We start from the raw sequence: 18,139 nt of genomic DNA, 5'->3' as shown, positions 1-18,139 counted from the left end.
TGTGATGTGGTACAAAAGGCTCCACGCTAGACGCAGCTCGGAGCTAGTGCACAGGGTTTTATATGGTGCAGGAAAGCCCCCCAAAATGTTCAGAGAAGAGTTTAGATCACAGCATGTTTCTCTGCAGCTTTTATCCACCTGCATGAGAATATAACACACCTTTAGCTGAGACACCTCCATCAATCACAACAGGAAGGTGTTATAATTTAATCGCTAAATTCACATTGTTCTGAAAAATCCTGCCTCGACTGTCCTCTAAAACATCTTTAATCCTCTTCCCAAACAAACTTTTTCCATGAAACTTTTACTTCTTTTCTTTCTCATGGGACCATTTGGAAAGGTTTTGATTTTCCAATAAATATATTAATATACAAGTGTTACTGCTTTGTGTAAAAGTATTTTTAACCCAACTCCTAATCCGCCAATATTTCTGCTGAACCTTTCACTTACCGTTTGCCACCCACATACAGACCCACAGATGGACCTTTCATCCAGTGACAACACTTAGAGCTGATTAAAGGGTTTGGAGGTGACGACAAAAATATGCTTGGTTTACAAAAACGGGAAACATGGAAGGGCACATCTGTGACCAGAAAAGGCAGAAATTCACAGAGGAGGCTGCTTTCGATTTGCAGTCTGAGTGCCTGGGCTCACAAAGAGAGAGGGTGGCCAGTCCGGTCCAGATGCTCACATGACACAGTGTCCTAAGGGATCCCATACTTAACATCTAAGTAGTCTTTCTAATTTCAAAAATACGGAATAAAATTGCTACTAAAGGGAAGGAGCTGATTTTGACTTTCTTTTTAAATCAGAAGATGAAAAATGTTAAAGAAGAAACTAGTGATCCTGCAGGTTTAACATGGCCGTCTGTGGCAGTTTTTGCATTAAACATGTCTTCCATTTCACTTTTCACTTCCATTCTATAATCCGCCAAAATGAAGAGCTTCCAAGAAGATGCATGAAGCAAATACATGTTGCTTGTATAAACCAGATCCCACCACAAACAGGGTGGATATACTTCAAACACAGTTTGCACCTTAACCCTGCATCTGTTAGAACTGCCCTGGAGCACTAGCCCAGCTCTTTCATTTCAGTGAGAAAGTGTGATAATGTTGTCAGCCAGGGTGTAAAACTGACTTGAAACAAACTGCTATAATCAACTTTTGCCAGACCAACTGAACTGTATGCATGGTAGCATGTAATAAATAATTAATGCAATTAAAGAAATGGCATGAGTGTACTACAGAATTTAATCTGTTCAACCATTAAAATAATGGTTACCATATTTCCATACAGATATGACTATATGCAATTCCATTCCTAAATATCACAAAATAATTCCTCAAATTGGATCTTAATGTAAATTAGCAATGCTTCATCTTTGAAAATAAATATCCCAAGACATACAAATTCTTGTATAAAAGTTTTAAAAAATAGCCTAGAAATAATTGTAGAAATTAGAAAAGAAGAAGAAGATAGAAACCACCCACAATTCAGCTCCCTCCACCGCTCAAAAACCCTGTGTTTAACAATTTAGAAGTAAAAATATAAACAATAGGGGCTGTTTCAAAAGGTTGGGATGGGGTTAAGGGATCAAGGGAGGATGAATTTATCATTTAAAAATTTTTATCATGTGCATGTATTATTATTTTAATTTTTAAAAACTAGTTTATACGCATGTACATACTTCAGATTTGTCTCTAGGTACATATTTTTTTAAGCTAAAATTGAGATTATATTGTGTGAATCACAGAAAAACATATATTTAGAAAAAACAGAAAGACAACTTTTCTCACCTTATTCTCCCTTCTTCCTAACCTGAGCTCTGTCCCAGTATGGAGATATGTGACTTTTATAGTCAGCACTATTTCTGGTATGAGCAGGGGGCTAAAATGTGACCCGTAATCTTTCTTTCATATGAAATACAAGACTACTCTTTTCTAGATTTCATTCATTAGAGTGAGAGAAGATCTATGAAATCTGTTAAGTTTTAAAATGAGCAACCGATGCCTAGAGCAGTTCCATACGCAGAGCTCGCATGCCCAGGCCCTGGCTGGAGAGCTGGTCTCCGACTTCCCACCCACCCCAGCCAAGGCTGCTCTCTCAGGGTTGTTTCACATCTGCAGTTGCACTGCCCTGTCCTCGGACCTGTCCCTCGGGGTGGTGACTTCAGACTGCCCACAGCCCCCTCCCCAACACAGGAACGCTCACAGTTGGCAAATTAAGTCAAGACCACATTCTCCCCACCTGACTTTTTGTATCTTGCTGTATTTCCATTTTAAATCAAAGCGATTGTTCTCTTAATGGTTTGACCTAAAGCAGATTCCCCTCCGCCACCACAATTCTGCCAGATGCATGTAAAACTACCAAGGTATCCTCCCTTTTGGAGAAAACTGAACCCTCACCCCCTTCACATAGAAGCTACCTGTTTAAGTCTCTGACTTCGTGTCTGCATCCTGCTCCCTGCCTGGGGGGAGGTTGGCTGTCACCTCGGGGAGGGGGGTGGGGTGTGGCGGGGAACCACCATACCGTGGCTGGTTTCAAAGTAACTCATCTCCCACTCACAGAAGGCCCTGGATTTGTGAATTCTTCTTTGCGGCAAAGTGAGAGCAGTTTCAAAGACAACCTCATGACTGCATGGCAAAATGGGCTGATAGGAAGCAAAATATAATAAAATAATCATAATTGAAAAGAAATTATATACGAAAAAGGAACCCAAAAGCCACATAAATACCATCATTTGTTGGAGTTGATGCTGAAAAAGAATAGTTTTCTTAAAAGTTAAGATTATCAGAAGTGATGCTTTCCCTATCTAATATATTCTATCCCTTGTTACGCTTTATAACGACATATCTAACAGCATTATATAGGAGTTGCTCCAAAATTTCAAAATGCCTCACATTCACCCATGCAGTGCTGTTTTTTTTCCCCCCCAGTCTTCTGGGGGATGATATTTAAACTATTTAGCCCAAATACACTACTTTGCCCCAAATAAGTTAACAAGTCAGTGTTATAATGTCAGAAGAAGGACCATTAAACATATGTTCAGGCCACTGAATGAGGCGTACTTGTGGCTAAATTTAGTAAATTTTTCTCTAATTTTTAAACTGTGGTAAACCACATATAACAAAATTTGCTATCTTAACCATTTTTAAGTGTACAGTTCAGTGGTATTAATTACATTCACAATATTGTACATCCATCACCACCATCTCCAGAACTCTTTTCATTTTGTAAACTGAAACTCTATAGCTATTAAATAATAACTACCCCCACCCACCCCAGCGCCGGGCAGCTGCCAGTCTACTTTCTGTCTCTGAGTAATTATTTCTTTCATAGGAATAATTCTAAAGTTTGAGTCATGGAATAGAGCTGAAACTTGAAATGGGATTTAAATATTATGCATAACACGCCAACAGGAAAGGAGTATTCCATATGAAGCAGAAATCTGAGCTAAAGAAGATCCAAAAAACAAAGAAATTTGTTGGGCTTAAAAAAACAGAAATACATAGATGAGTCTCTCTCTGTGTGTGTATACACAGTGAGAAAGATATTTCCAGTCTATAGAATAAGCTTCATATTTTTATGGAAAAAGATTCATGGCCTATCAAGTAATAAACACGGGAGAAGAAATGACTTGTATGAGTAAGCTACTGTTCAGCAATGAGGAGGTTGTAAGAGAATATTTTCATAATTACTGTGCACTTTAAATTTTGCATACTAGTTCTTATAATTGAGAGCAATCCTCACCTTCCCCACTGTGTGTGAAATTATTTTTCAACTGAAACTGAACTGACATTTTTATACACAGCCTCATTTGGGGACAAAGGCTGGTCCATTCACTGGAGGACCCACTGTGAATCCCACGGGCCTGGAATGAGACTTTTTAATGACTGGTAGAGTCGTTTATAAGAAATGTCATTAATAATAATAACAAATACTCCTGAATTAAATCCTCATTTTCTGGAAAGAAATCTAGGGTGAAAGGATAATGTGAGCCTGAAAGTGAAATCTGATTTTAAAAGAAATCTACTCAGACACCAAGCAGGGAGGAGAGGAGGGTTAAGGCCATAGTCTTTGGAGCCGATCTGGGTTCAAATCCTGATACCTCACTTCAAACTTGTGACCTGGTAAATCACTGAATCTCTTCGAACCGGTGTATCCTTGGGTGTTAGTATCTGTAGAGTGAGGCTTTTGGAAGGATTATCTGCAATGACATATGGAAAGCTCTCCCTCGGTGGGAAACTTCTCTCATTACTATATCCCAGCATCTCTGGTAGTAACAGAATCAAAGCTTCCTCTCTACTCCTCCTGTTCCATAGAAGTCAGTGATTTTCTTACAACAAGTCATTAGCTTAACAGTGAGCCAATCTATCCCAAGAAATAAAAAAAATTATTGGTTAAATAAGTGAGAAAATAATTTTAAAACACATATACATTTAAACTGAAAAGCCTACTCTCTCTACCCAAATTACCCCCCACCTCTTTTTTTACCATTAACCATTTGATGTGTGTTATTCCAAACCTCTTCTACACACTTAAAAGTGTATATATTGTAGTTGGTTGGTCCTCCCCCTCAAAACAGGATCATTCTGTACATTGCTATTCTGCAAATGCCTTGCTTTACTCAACAATATATAATAGAAAATATTACTTTTAGTCATTTTCTAAAGTAAATTCCACATATTAAAGAATATTTAGATGAATCCTTATTTTTTTGCTAGAAAAAAAAGTTGAGCTAAGTGGTCTTGATTGATTTGAAACTTAATTCGACACTAGCTATCTTGATCACAGTGACATCAGATCATAAATAAGATCACAATAACAAGACAAGAGAGATGGGAGGGAAAGAGAATTTTCATTGGCATTTGGAGTATTTTTTCTCTCTGACCCAAAAGGGATCTATCCTGGAGGCATGCCTTCTCCCATTCTCAGGGCAGAGACAAAGCTCACATGCTTAAAAGTAAGTGTTTAGGATTCTAGACTTAGTTTCACTCAAGTGGCCTTGATTGGAGGGGTCCCTCCACAGTATTAAAACTGCTCTAATTGCATTCTTCAAGCCAGCTGAAGGCTGACAGCTTCCGCTCCCCAGCTCATTATCAGGGCACTTCAAGGGGCTCCATTATGAGCAGAGCACCTGGTCCAAATTTATTTCAACGGCCCAGGGCAAAATGGGAAGGTGCTTAATGTTCAACCACAATGGTGACATTTTTACGAGATATCCAAGGTTCAGAAACAAATAAATGAAAGGTTTGAAAGGAGCACGAACAGAAACTGTGACAATAAAAATTCAACATTAATATATCAATTTTAAACCATATACCACCCATACACTTGGGGTAAGGCCAAAGGTTCAATGCAGGCTAAACAGAAAGAAAAAAGAGGATAAAAAAAGCCAGTACCGAACTCCTCCCCTGACAGATCAAATGTTTTATTTCAGGATAAAAGAATGAGAGGTAGATACTGAATGCTGGTTAGAATAACAGAAAATTCAGCCAGAATTTGGAGTGTTAGTTTTAAATGCACTACATCCACACCTTTTCTCTAGTTTGCTTGCACCATTGCTGTCTTTCTGCCTTTTAAAAATCCCCTTTTGGAAATAAGATGCCTTATACAGATGTTTCTATGAGGAAAGACTGGACAAATATACATATAGAACTTTTTAATAGATGTATAATAGGAAAAATTTCCCAGATAGATCAGAGCAGGTCCAAAGTAAACATTACAACCTATTGCATAAATCCATATCTAGAAACTTCTTGTCAAGTAGGATTTTGCTCTCTGTGGCTGAGTATTTGCAGAAGACTTAGTATGCAGATGACAACCAATTTTAAAACCCGAAACCCAGCTGCAGAGCATTAGTGAGCTCTACCCTCCACCGAGAATCTGTTTAAAGAAACGTTTAAAATAAATATTTGTATTCTTTTACTAAACACAACAATGACACTAATATTGGAATATAAGAAAAGGATGAATGAAAAATTATCACACAGGCATTTTACAATGGGAATGCTGACTAAACTGGAACTATACAGATTTACTAAATGTTTGGTCTCTTAAGAAAAAAAGAGGAGGCTAATTAATCAATTGCACTTGGAAATTTTTTCAACTATTAGTTGCTTTTGGTATTGTAATTTTATCTTTTCCAAGCATTTTCCTTATTAAGCCAACCATACAGATGTGCAAACATTAATTGGCCACACTATAAAGGCTTTAATTATTTTACTGATTTAAAAAGGCAATTAGGTAGCACCGATTTTTCACATATTGATTGTACCTACTCTGGTTTTCAATCTGAATTCATGAATCATCAGGCAACTGGTATAACCATAGGCTGCTACTCGAGCCTTTTATTCTGTTCTTTCCAAGAAACGAATAAAAGCACTTAAAATTAATTACCTGAAAGAATCGCCCTAACTACAAAGAAACAAACAAACAAAAAAAAGGATGGCAAAATCCCTTTAGAATAAATTCTGTATGTAAGTCATCTGGCAAAGAAATCACTTGTGTGACAGTCGGCAGGCCCTCCAGTGCTAGGACTTGACATTTGGGAATCTGACCTGGGTGTTCAGTAGTGGAATTTTTGGTTCAGTTTTGATTCAGTCTTGCTCGTGCCATTACTATGCTCTGTAGTCTCTTTCAAAACTGCTTAAAGGAGTGGAGCTCTGGGAGTCCACAGGGAATTTCCAAGTTCCCCAAGGAAACTGAAGTAGACATTTGGATTCTGTATATCCAGGTCCAGTTTCTCCTGCACTTCACCTTCTCTCATTATCCTCCCCTCTTCCTATCCATTTTAGGTCCACAACATAATAGTATATAATAGTAAAATAAACAGATATCACAATGATGCTGCTCATCGTGATACTTACGAGGCAAAACATCCCCAACCTTTCCCATCCTTCTGCAACAGAAGGACATGGCAGCGTCTGGAAGGCTGTATCACATGAAAAAACTTGAGAACTGTTGCCATTGAACAGATGGTTTTCTAGCTTTTGTACACCCTCCTAACTCGACTTTAGGAACTCACTGGATTAATGATAATACACCACCATGGGCAGGGTGATGCGGTAGGAAGAGACCTAGACCCAGGTAAGAAGACATGACTGGATCCAACCAGAGACGGCATTATTAGCTGTGCAACACAAGTCATCTTTAAGAGCCTTTTTTAGCTTTAGTTTCTCCACCTAAAGTTAAAGTCACTCAGTCATGTCTGACTCTTTGTGACCGCGTGGACAATATAGTCCATGGAATTCTCTAGGCCAGAATACTGGAATGGGCAGCCTTTCCCTTCTCCAGGGGATCTTCCCAGCCCAGGGATTGAACCCAGGTCTCTCTCACTGCAGGCGGATTCTTTACCAGCTAAGCCACAAGGAAGTCCACCTAAAAATGTGAATAATTATGCCTGTTTTACCTATAACAGAGAACCGCTGAAAACATCACACATGTATATGCAAACACTCTATAAACCGGAAACTAGTGTCACAAAGGACAAACAATATTTCTGCAGAAGCCATTTCCTTCATTCAATCATCTGTGCTGCCCTCTTGTGGTGAGCAAGCTGCAATGCTACTCAAAAAACCAAGTTATTTTGTGAGCGGACGATTCCATTACTACCGGATTAATTTTATGTAACTGACACGATTGCTAGCCTAGTAGAGAAAGGAACACCTGACATGGAGTAAACAATGAAAAGGGCCTAACTGGATTTTTTTTACCTTGATAACACAGCAGAACCTGGATTTCAGTGACACAGAACAGAAAGGAAGTTTAAGGAAAGAATCCTAAATCTGAACAGATAGCAGACATATACTCCTGCACATTTTTCTCTACCACTGGACGATGATAGAAAACTTTCTGGGAAGTGCAAAGTACTAGATGAGAAGAGAACTTGTCTCTGGAGATCAGTTGAGTCATGGTGGGGAGTCGCCCTCCCTCCCTAATCTGCACACAGATATTCAAGCCAGTGGAATTATTGACCAATTGGAGGAATAAAAAGCCATCAACAGACTTGTCTCTAGAACTAGGACAACAGACCTTCAGAACTGACAGGGACCTGAGATACCATGTCGTTCCATTTCCTTTCTTTATAGTTAAGAAATCTAAGATGCGGATAATTGAAAAGACCGCTGAATTATCCAGGCCAGAAGACTGGAATGGTAGCCTTTCCCTTCTCGAAGGGATGTTCCCAACTCAGGTCTGCCCAAGACCAGGGATCGAACCCAGGTCTCACGCATTACAGGCAGATTCTTTACCAGCTGAGCCACCAGGGAAGCCCAAGAAACTGGAGTGGGTAGCCTATCCCTTCTCTGGCAGATCTTCCCAACCCAGGAATCGAACTGGGGTCTCCTGCATTGCAGGTGGATTCTTTACCAGCTGAGCTACCAGGGAAGCCCGAATCTCATCACAGCACACACCATCACACCAGACAGCCTCCTGCTTCCGTTCTCATCACGTCTGAACTCACAGCTCAAACTACATCTTCATATCTTTGTGACACTTGTATAAAGCAATGAGAAATACTGAAAGCTACTGAAAAGCTAACGGGAACAAAATAAAATACTGATACTATCATCAGGAGAAATCATGGAAGCAGCAAATCTCCAAAAAATAACTTGAGAGTTTATCCCTGGGTTGGCAAATATTAAAATAACACCAATAACAGTCAGTTCACAAGCAAATCAATAAAGGCTTGTTGACGAACTGTATAAAGAAGCATTCAAGAACTTGGCTCCTTTCTAAAATGTTTAATTAAGAAAAATTTAATTGTACTCACGATGCAGCCAGCTCTGTTTTAAATTCTTTGTTTCTTATAACCTCATCATGACACCTAGAATGCTGCTAACCACCTTTATTAACAACATCAGTTTATAAACCACAGTGAGCACCATGGGTCAGACAAGTGATCTATTAATGAGCGGAGCTTACCAAGGTTCCTTAGAAGGAATTGAGTAGGTTGGTAAATCCGGGGAAAGGGCAAGAAAACCCAGTGGAGAACAGCAGAGGGAGAAACTGCTGGCCAAGCGAGAGCATGCTTTGCATTCCTCTGCCCTCAAGGCAGCATGGATCACAGTTGGAACGTGACCAAGTAGGGGTAAGGTTTTTGGGACTTACTGTTCCCACTCCGTAGTAGGGCTAGAACAGAGGGCTCCCCTCTTACGATAATAACATTATGATGATACAAAACACATGTAGACCAATGGTACCTGGAAGACAGAGCAAGCCTATTCTGCTCCAATCTGCAGGAAAGTCTGAGGAAAAGCACGGAAGAGGTCTACATCCACAGAGCATGAGCATGAGGGGAAGAGTCAAGAGCCTCTGAGCACCAGAAGTTTGCAAGGTTAGGTCATAACCAGTGCCAATAAAGCTGGCTTAAAACTCAACATTCAAAAAACTAAGATTACGGCATCTGGTCCTATCACTTCATGGCAAACAGTGGAAACAGTGACAGACTTTATTTTCTTGGGCTTCAAAATCACTGTGGACAGTGACTGTGGACCCATGAAATTAAAGGACACTTGCTCCTTGGAAGAAAAGCAACGACAAACCTAGACAGTGCATTAAAAAGCAGAGACATCACTTTGCTGACAAAGGTCCATATAGTCAAAACTATGGTTTTTTCAGTAGTCATGTATGGACGTGAGAGTTGGACCATAAAGAGAGCTGAGCACCGAAGAATTGATGCTTCCAAACTGTGGTGCTGGAGAAGACTCTTAAGAGTTCCTTGGAGCAAAGACCAAACCAGTCAATCTTAAAGGAAATCAACCCTGGATATTCATTGGAAGAACTGATACTGAAGCTCCAAGACTTTGGCCACTTGATGCGAAGAGCAAACTCACTGGAAAAGATCCTGATGCTGGGAAAGATTGAAGGCAGGAAGAGAAGGAGACGACAGAGGATGAGATAGTTGGATGGCATGAGACTCAATGGACATGAGTTTGAGCAAACTCCAGGAGATAATGAAGGACAGGGAAGAACGGCATGCTGCAGTCCACGGGGTCACAAAGAGCTGGACACGACTGAGTGACTGAACAAGTGCCAATGGGGCAAGTAACTGCCACATCCACCAGCTTGTTCTACTCATTTACTCTGGCTTAGGGCAGTTGCTCTCAGAGACTTAAAAGTGACCAGAAGGCAGTGCCCAGGCTCCTGGGTGAGCTGGTGGGGCCTTGAACACTCATAGTGGCCCCAGAGCCTTAGTTCCAAGCCTGACTCTGCCTAGAGAGGGATGTGGGACCAGAGATAAGGCAATGACGACAGCAGGAACTTAGTGAGACATAAAGGCAAACAAATGTAAAGCGCTCAAAATCTCATGAAGAATTATTCAATATGCCTGTAGTTTTTGTTTCCTTCTTCCCAAATAGGAAAAAAAAATTAACACACATTGAACTTCTATTTCTATATATTCATATAATATGACACTTTCTAAGAAAATTCTGCACTCGCACACTCTCTGGATAAGATCAATAAAGTAAAGGTCTATTAATTTACATACCTGACTGATGACAGGGTTGAATAAGTGTTTTCTGAAGAAATTAATGACAATATTAAGGGGCTAGATAAGTTCCTCTCAAAAGTTACTTTCAACCTAAAAATGGTACATTTTGAAAAAGCAATTATGTTTATTATTGAAAAGTTCCTATGCTATTTTAGAATTATGTTTGATCATATGAGAAAGTATGAAACTTTAAGGACGGCCGAAGAATTCCTTAGACAGGTGCCCTCTGACAAAAGGAAGTGAGATTTGATAGAATTTTTCAGAAAAAACCATGCCACAGGATCACCTCCCAGTGTCACCTGGAGCGCTCAATTGCCCTGGCCAGACTACCTCATGGAAACCCCCCGTTCCTGGCTTCATTTGTCTTCAGCCCATTCAGGCTGCTCCAACAAAGCACCATGAACTTGGCTTTGGTTTCTCGTGGCTCTAAATGCTGGACAGTCCAAGATGAAGATGTCAGCAGATCCGGTATCTGATGAGAACCTGATTGCTGGTTCACAGACGGCCCTCTCTGTGGGCTCCACCCTCATGACCTAATCACCTCCTAAGTAATACCCTTCCCTTTGGGGCTGGGATTTCAACATATGAATTTGGGGCAAAAATAAGCATCCAGACCGCAGCATCATGGCTGTCCCACCCTTGACTGTTCCCTCTGCTCTTATGCAGGCTCCCTTTCTAACGCTGTAGTGTCCTCGTACGCGATGACCTTCCTGTGTGCTCTTCTCACTCCACAGTTCTTCCCTCCCTTGAGGTCTCCGTTAATATCTGCACAGTAATGACCCTTGAATCTCTTTCTCTGGCTTCACCTGCCCATCAGACGTTTGCACTTGGTGACTCCCCAGGTTCCAGCATGTTCAAGATCGGAAGCATCACTCACTCCTTCCTCTGCACCTGGTCAAGTCCTCTGGTCCTCTCCTGGGTGAAAGGTACCTCTGGGGCTCCTCCCTGCGCCTCACCCCTCACATCCCCAATCACGGAGGAGCCCCGGCATCCATTCTGGCTTCCAGGCACAGAATGGATGGAACAATGAACTATGCCTGAACTTTGGCTCTGGTCCCCCAGAATCTAGTCTCTGCTCCACAAGGCAGCCAGGGCCAGTTTCTCAAACGCTAACATGATCACCTCTTCGCAGCTCAAAACCCTCTAATGACTTCCATGGCCCTGAAGAAAATCAAAACTCCTTAGACTCAGTTCAAAGGCCCCCTAGTCCCGACCAGTGCCCAGGCCTCCAACCTCTCCCAACTTCAATACTTTTCTCCCCTACTTTCTATCTGCTGTACTCCCAGGTTAAAATGTGTTCCCTTATCCATCAGCATCACCCCACCCCAATAATCTCTTCCACCAAAGGCCATCCCGTCCTTCAGCTCTTCAGCTTCTGGGAAGTTTTGCCTGAACCCTTAAATCTAGATCAGGCAGCCTGTCCGGGTGGTCACTTTGGGTCTCTTCATGTCCCTCAGGTCAACCCTTATGTCTAGCCTGCAATTTCCTATTTACTTCCCGCTCCAGCTGCTAAGTCGCTTCAGTCGTGTCCGACTCTGTGCGACCCCACAGACAGCAGCCCACCAGGCTCCTCTGTCCCTGGGATTCTCCAGGCAAGAATACTGGAGTGGGTTGCCATTTCCTTCTCCAATGCACGCATGCATGCATGCTAAGTCACTTCAGCTGTGTCCGACTCTGTCCGACCCCATGGACAGCAGCCCACCAGGCTCCTCTGTCCACAGGATTCTCTAGGCAAGAATACTGGAGTGGGTTGCCATTTCCTTTTCTAGCACTCCCATTTCATTTGTTTGTAAACTCTAGAAGGCTGTAAATTTTCAAAGGCTGTTTAGTTCATATTGTGCCCCTAGAACCTAACAAAGATGTATCACGTAACAGGCGTTCAATAAATGTTACTAATGACTTAATAATTATTACTCTCTTACTGGTGAGCACTCGAGCTCTGAGTTGTTAATACAAAGTGGAAGCACCATGGGTTTTAGAATAAGACAGGCCTGGGTTCCTATCCAGCCCCACAGCTCACAAGCTATTTAATCTGTAAGGAAGCCTTCTAAATAAAGCTCAGTATCCAAAGCTGTGAGGCCAAATAAACTATTTACTTCATAGGCTTATTGTGAGGATTTAAATACACAGGACACAAAATACCAATGTACACTGTATTATTTTTCATTTTTCAAAATTCAGTGGTACGAACTTGTTTATTGCAGTGCCAATTAATGCTATTGCTGCCTTAATCTTTAGGCCATTGGGGAGGTTTCTGAAGTTATTTTATGTGAGCAGTTATTCCAAGAAATAAGGCTTGACCACTGGCCCAATCCCTTCATTCAAGGCCCAGCATTATTACTCAAGCAAATTGGTCCGTCTAATGCCTGTCAACCCAAGAATTAAAGGTATTGCTTCTGCAATATACATTTTATGGTAACAAATCTAACAATATAAAGAAAATAGTTTGTTCTTTCCCAGGATGATTGAAAGAGGGCAGAAAACAATTGAGAGTGTATTTTGATAAATATTTCAGTACAAAGAGTACCAAAATATATGCCAGTCTTGTAACTATCATACTGCGACCCTTCCTGCTGCCTGCAGAAGATTCTGGATGAGCTCCCCCACTTTTTTTTCCTTTTAAAGGTTTGTTACTGCCTTTAAGAGAATATTCTATTTTCCAATGGGATCAAAGTAGGGAGAGATGGCTAGAGAAACAGAGGGAGCAAAGAAAGATGAGGAGATGGGAGAAAAGAAGGAAGAAAACCTAAAATCTGCCCAGCATTGTGGATTTAACTTGCTTTACTGATTTTACAGCACAACCAAGCCTCCTCATCTTTTCAAAGGACAAAAAAACTGTAAAACACACACACACACATACACACACACATACTACAAAAAACACAAAACCCCTTTTGGTCAGGCTAACTAGTGGCTTTGGAACCAATTATAAAACATTGTAATTTTTAATTAAAACTCTTAGGTTATCCAACAAGTCAAGTAAATTGTGGCAGCTTCAAAACCCACTTCAAAAGTCTGGGTTGTGACCACAGCCTCCCATCCAACCCCCTACAAATTCCAACAGAGTTAATCCTGGCTTCCTGGCCTTTGCGCTCGCAAACTATAAGTACTGTACCCTAAAAACTGTCCTTTAGTCCTTCCCTGACATAAGAAATCTCCAAACTGTAGGCTTACCCCATCTCCAGACCCCCACTATGTTGGGTGAGCATCATCTTATGGGACGCACGCCTCACAAAGTGGAAAAGGGCTGGCCTCTCTCTCACTTCAAAATGAGAAAAATCTATGTACTAATTCAGAAAAGATGTCGGGCCTCTTACTTATGGTGGCCCACACATATTATACTTTTCAAGGCTTGAACATTTCAAGCTCTGTCCTAGAATTCTTATGGATTTTGACCTAAAACATGAATTGATAAGGCTAACTGGCATAAGATCCCAAATATATTAATACTGAGTGATTTTTTAAAAAAATGTCTTCTGATATGTACCACAGGCATAACCACATTTAAAATGTTGCCCTCTGGCTTAAAATAGATGATCCAATATTTAAGGACAGATTATTGAGTTAGGAAAAAACTGCACAAAATGAACGCTAAGAAACCCTCTGTATTATTTAAATATTTTATCTTTAAAGTAGATACAACTTGAATTTATTTGTAAGCCGTTTAGGTCTATCTAGAACTACAAACAGGTAAATGGAACACTTAAATCTATTCTTTTAGATATCTTCATCCCCCAGGACTAAAACCTCATGTTCAAAATGTCATCCTTAGTGACTTTTTATGACCAAGTTATAAACCCCTCCAAAAACAGAGTTTACAATGGAAGTGTTGACATCATGTTAAATATTGCTCTGCAAACAGGGCCGAGTAATCAAGGCACATTATATTTATGAGGCAGGTAAAAGTCTGCATCCATTCATCACAGAGTCACAGTGACAGACGTCAAGGTTTGAGGTCCAGCCAAATTAATGCACCCCATTTCTCCCATCACTGAGACCAAGAAGAAAATTTGCAGGCATTTGTATAATTGCAAGGCCTTGAGTGAATAAGACTTTTTTTCCCCCAGAAATCAAGGAAACAGCCTTGCTAAAACATTTCATTTATTTACACCTGCTAGGGTTTGCCTCTGCACATCTGCAAGGTACTAGAGATTTTTCTTTCCCATAGATAATTCATGAGAATGACAGGCATTTGCACAAACACAGCCTTTGGTGGAGGTCCATTACAATCATGAATTCCACGTAGCCACTCACCTAACCTACACTGAGACTGCACCAAATTGTGATTAATTACCAAAGGAATATTCCTCTCCTAAATTATAATTCAACATTCTTATATAAAACAATCTAAAATGTCAGCACTCTGGCTTTATGATATCATGCCATCCCAATAACACTGTTTTACAAGTAAATTCCTATTATATATTAATAAGGGCTGTTGGTGGCTAAACATCTTGCCTCCCTAGTAATGATTTGGTTGAAGGCAATTAGGGAAGCCAGGTGCAGCTGAGCTGGGTACTCATAAAAGTTTTTAAATTTTACTGTTTCCGTTTGATTTTAAGGGAGTGCATTCCACTCTGTCCAAATTAAAGAGGAAGCTATGTCCGTGTTTCAGCTGTTGTGTGTTCTGACCATTACCGATAACCCCCTTTAATATTTGTTTGCTCCTTAGAAGCCAATGATCTGAGGAGTTCAAGTTTCACCCTGAACATCAATATTTCACAGCCTGTCAGTGGTTACACACACACACCCACACCCCTCCCCACCCCCACACACCCCCACAGTTCCAGGGTAACAGAGCAGCACCTTCATTTAAGACTTTCTGGGGCAGCCCTGAGTAGTAAAATTGATGCATGAAAGAAAGAACTTTACTCACTTTGTTAACATGTTTTTGTTGTAATTAGCTTGGGTCAGTGGAGGAGACATCAAATTAAAGTTTTATGTCATAATAGGAGCGATGATTTTCCCATTACAAGAAAATCAATTTCCTTCTACAAACTACAAACACTACATAAAAGAATTAATAAGTGTAAAGACTTAACACATCTGAAGCAAGAGAAAAGGTTACCTCTGATGATGACAAATATCCTTTAGAAGTAGAATTTTAAAAAGAGTTAACAACTTACCCATAGTAGTATTAGAAGGACGATATATTCTGGGAAATATTCCTACCAGAATGACGTGCAGAAAACACAGATTCCTTTTTTAACCTACTATGTTTTTCTTCTCTTTGCTCTGTAACTTACACTAGTTTAATTCCTTTTTAAAAAATAGATGCATGCTATAAACAGTCATATGATATCAAATGATATCAAATCAGTCATTTGATATCATATGACTGATTTAAATAAAATTTTGTGTTCTTTTTTTTTTAAACAAGTTATATGGACATTCTTTATATCAGAGATCAGACAGACAAAAGTATGTGCCAACTGCTAATTCAAGGACCAATATTATTCCAAAAAGCTACATAAACCCTGTTATTGACAATAAGTCAGGATCTTACTTTGATTTTAAAAACACATGAGCTAAAACTATCCTAGGAAGTAAACCGGGAGAGGTGACTTGGTCCAAAGCACCTTTTCAAAGTGAAAAATCATATTCCATTTAATTTCAAAGGGTAAAATAAATACGATCACATCTGAATGTGAACAGTTTTCAAAGTGATTCCTGTTTTTTTCTTGGCTGTTTGGGGAGTTTTTATTTCTTTTTATTTTTTAAGAAAAACCTATATCTACCAGAACAGGATATAAAGAAGCAGTACTACAGAAAATAACATGGTTTGGAAATGCACCATTAGTTTGAATAAACAACTCATCTCCTCAGTTTCTGAGGAAAAAGTCACATAAAATGAAGTGCCTTTGCATACAGTTAACCATCGCTCGCTTCTTAAAGAAAATGTTCTTGAGGACTTGATTACTTAGAATATTAAGGTTCAGAACATAACCATTTTGCACGTGGTTTTTCAAATTTACCAAGAGAGAAGAGGTCATGTGTTTATATGAAACAAGGAATATGAAAATCTAATCTTCTTGTCTTTGTCAAATTTCCTTTTCTTTTCTTTGATGAATGATTGCCCTCCTTTTGTTGCTGTTCGGTCGCTAGGTCATGCCTGACTCTTTGCGACCCCCAGGGGCTGTAGCACGCTAGGCTTCCCTGTCCTTCACTACCTTCTGGAATTTGTTCAAACTCATGTCCATTGAGTTGATGACGCTATCCAACCGTCTCATTCTCTGTCTCCCCCTTCTCCTCCTGCCCTCAATCTTTCCCAGCATCAGGGTCTTTTCCAATGAGTCGGCTTTCTGACTGCTCTCCTAAGGAAGCACTTTTAAAAGGGAAAAAAATGATCACCATTAGTATTCTCATATGCTGTCTTTCTCCTCCCCAATTTGTTTCTAGTGGGAATGAAGGAGTGAGAAAGAAGAGGGGGGTTTGACAAAGGGTCTCTATTTCTTCCCAAGCAATGACCCGGACAAGCCCATTTCCCAGCAGCTATCTCCCTGTCAATATCAGAACTACATCCAGAGCCTCATGCAGATTAGAAGCCCAACCGTGACAGATAGAGCCTTGAAACACAAGGTTAGCGGGGTGGTCTGAAGACACACTCCTCCACAGAGCTTAAGGGCCATGCAGGGTTAACAGCCACTTGGCTACAAGCTGCTGGGAAAGGGGCAGTGATACAGGAGCGTGGCAGCCAAGAGCACCTCCAACTGAAACGGTGCTCCAGAAGCTTCACCAGTTCTTACGGTTCAGTTCTCATTTTTCTACCAATTTCTCTCCCATATTACTAAATCATTTTGTTGCTATTGTTGACTCAGAGATGTTTTCTTATCCGGAGCTAGCTTCCCAACAGGCTCCCAACAGTCTTATAAAGAAATTCAGCAATTCATTATAAATGTTCTTACCATCAGGGTACAACTAAGTTGCAGGAAATTAGACCTCGAGGCTCCATGGTGGAATACATTTTCCTATTTCCTAATTATAGAAGAAAATCTCAGTTCGTTCCCATTTTAAGAGGGGTGCTTCCTGCCAGGGAGATCAAAGTCAGAGATAAGTGTGATAAAGTCTGGCCAAATTTAAGGAGCATCACCTCTTCCTTTCCTTCCAAACCCTGCCCTACCATTCCCCAAAAGGAAGGGGGTCTGTCTCCATTTCTGGGGAGCAGTCCTCTGATACTCCTCTGCTGGCATACTGTTATTCTCACCTGCCAAACCATCATTATTCCACTAACTCACTATCTGCATTTTGTTGCCTTATGCATTTCTTTTTTTTTTTTTATTGGAGATGGGTACTTATGTGAGTTTATATAATCTCGCTAAGGATACATTCACTCTTAAACTACTAAAGGACTTGATTTCCATATTAATTTCTTCTTCCTAGGTCATCTGACTTTATCATCTCTGAGGTAGGAAACTTGTCAAATTATCAGCACTGCATATACTCATCATATTGTCAACTACCATCAATTTTCAACAAGAAGGAAAATGCTATCTATGACATGGTCCCCATTTGGATACACCTCATCATCAGATTATATTCCAGTGAGCAAGAGAGACTAAAGCAAAAATAGCACTGGATATCTAGGAGAACAATAAATTTAGGCAGTTACAGGCTCCTCCTTACACACATACTAACACAATCTGT

General features: G+C 40.3%; 1 protein-coding gene across 1 annotated transcript in view; it reads right to left on the bottom strand.

The window, feature by feature from the left end:
* The window catches only part of JAZF1 (JAZF zinc finger 1), a 323,480-nt gene that overhangs the window by 218,187 nt on the left and 87,154 nt on the right, over positions 1–18,139 (bottom strand). The window lies entirely within an intron of this gene.

This window comes from Cervus canadensis, chromosome 3 (assembly GCF_019320065.1).
Source record: "Cervus canadensis isolate Bull #8, Minnesota chromosome 3, ASM1932006v1, whole genome shotgun sequence".
Lineage (NCBI taxonomy): Eukaryota > Metazoa > Chordata > Mammalia > Artiodactyla > Cervidae > Cervus > Cervus canadensis.
This window is presented reverse-complemented; position numbering and strand designations above follow the sequence as displayed.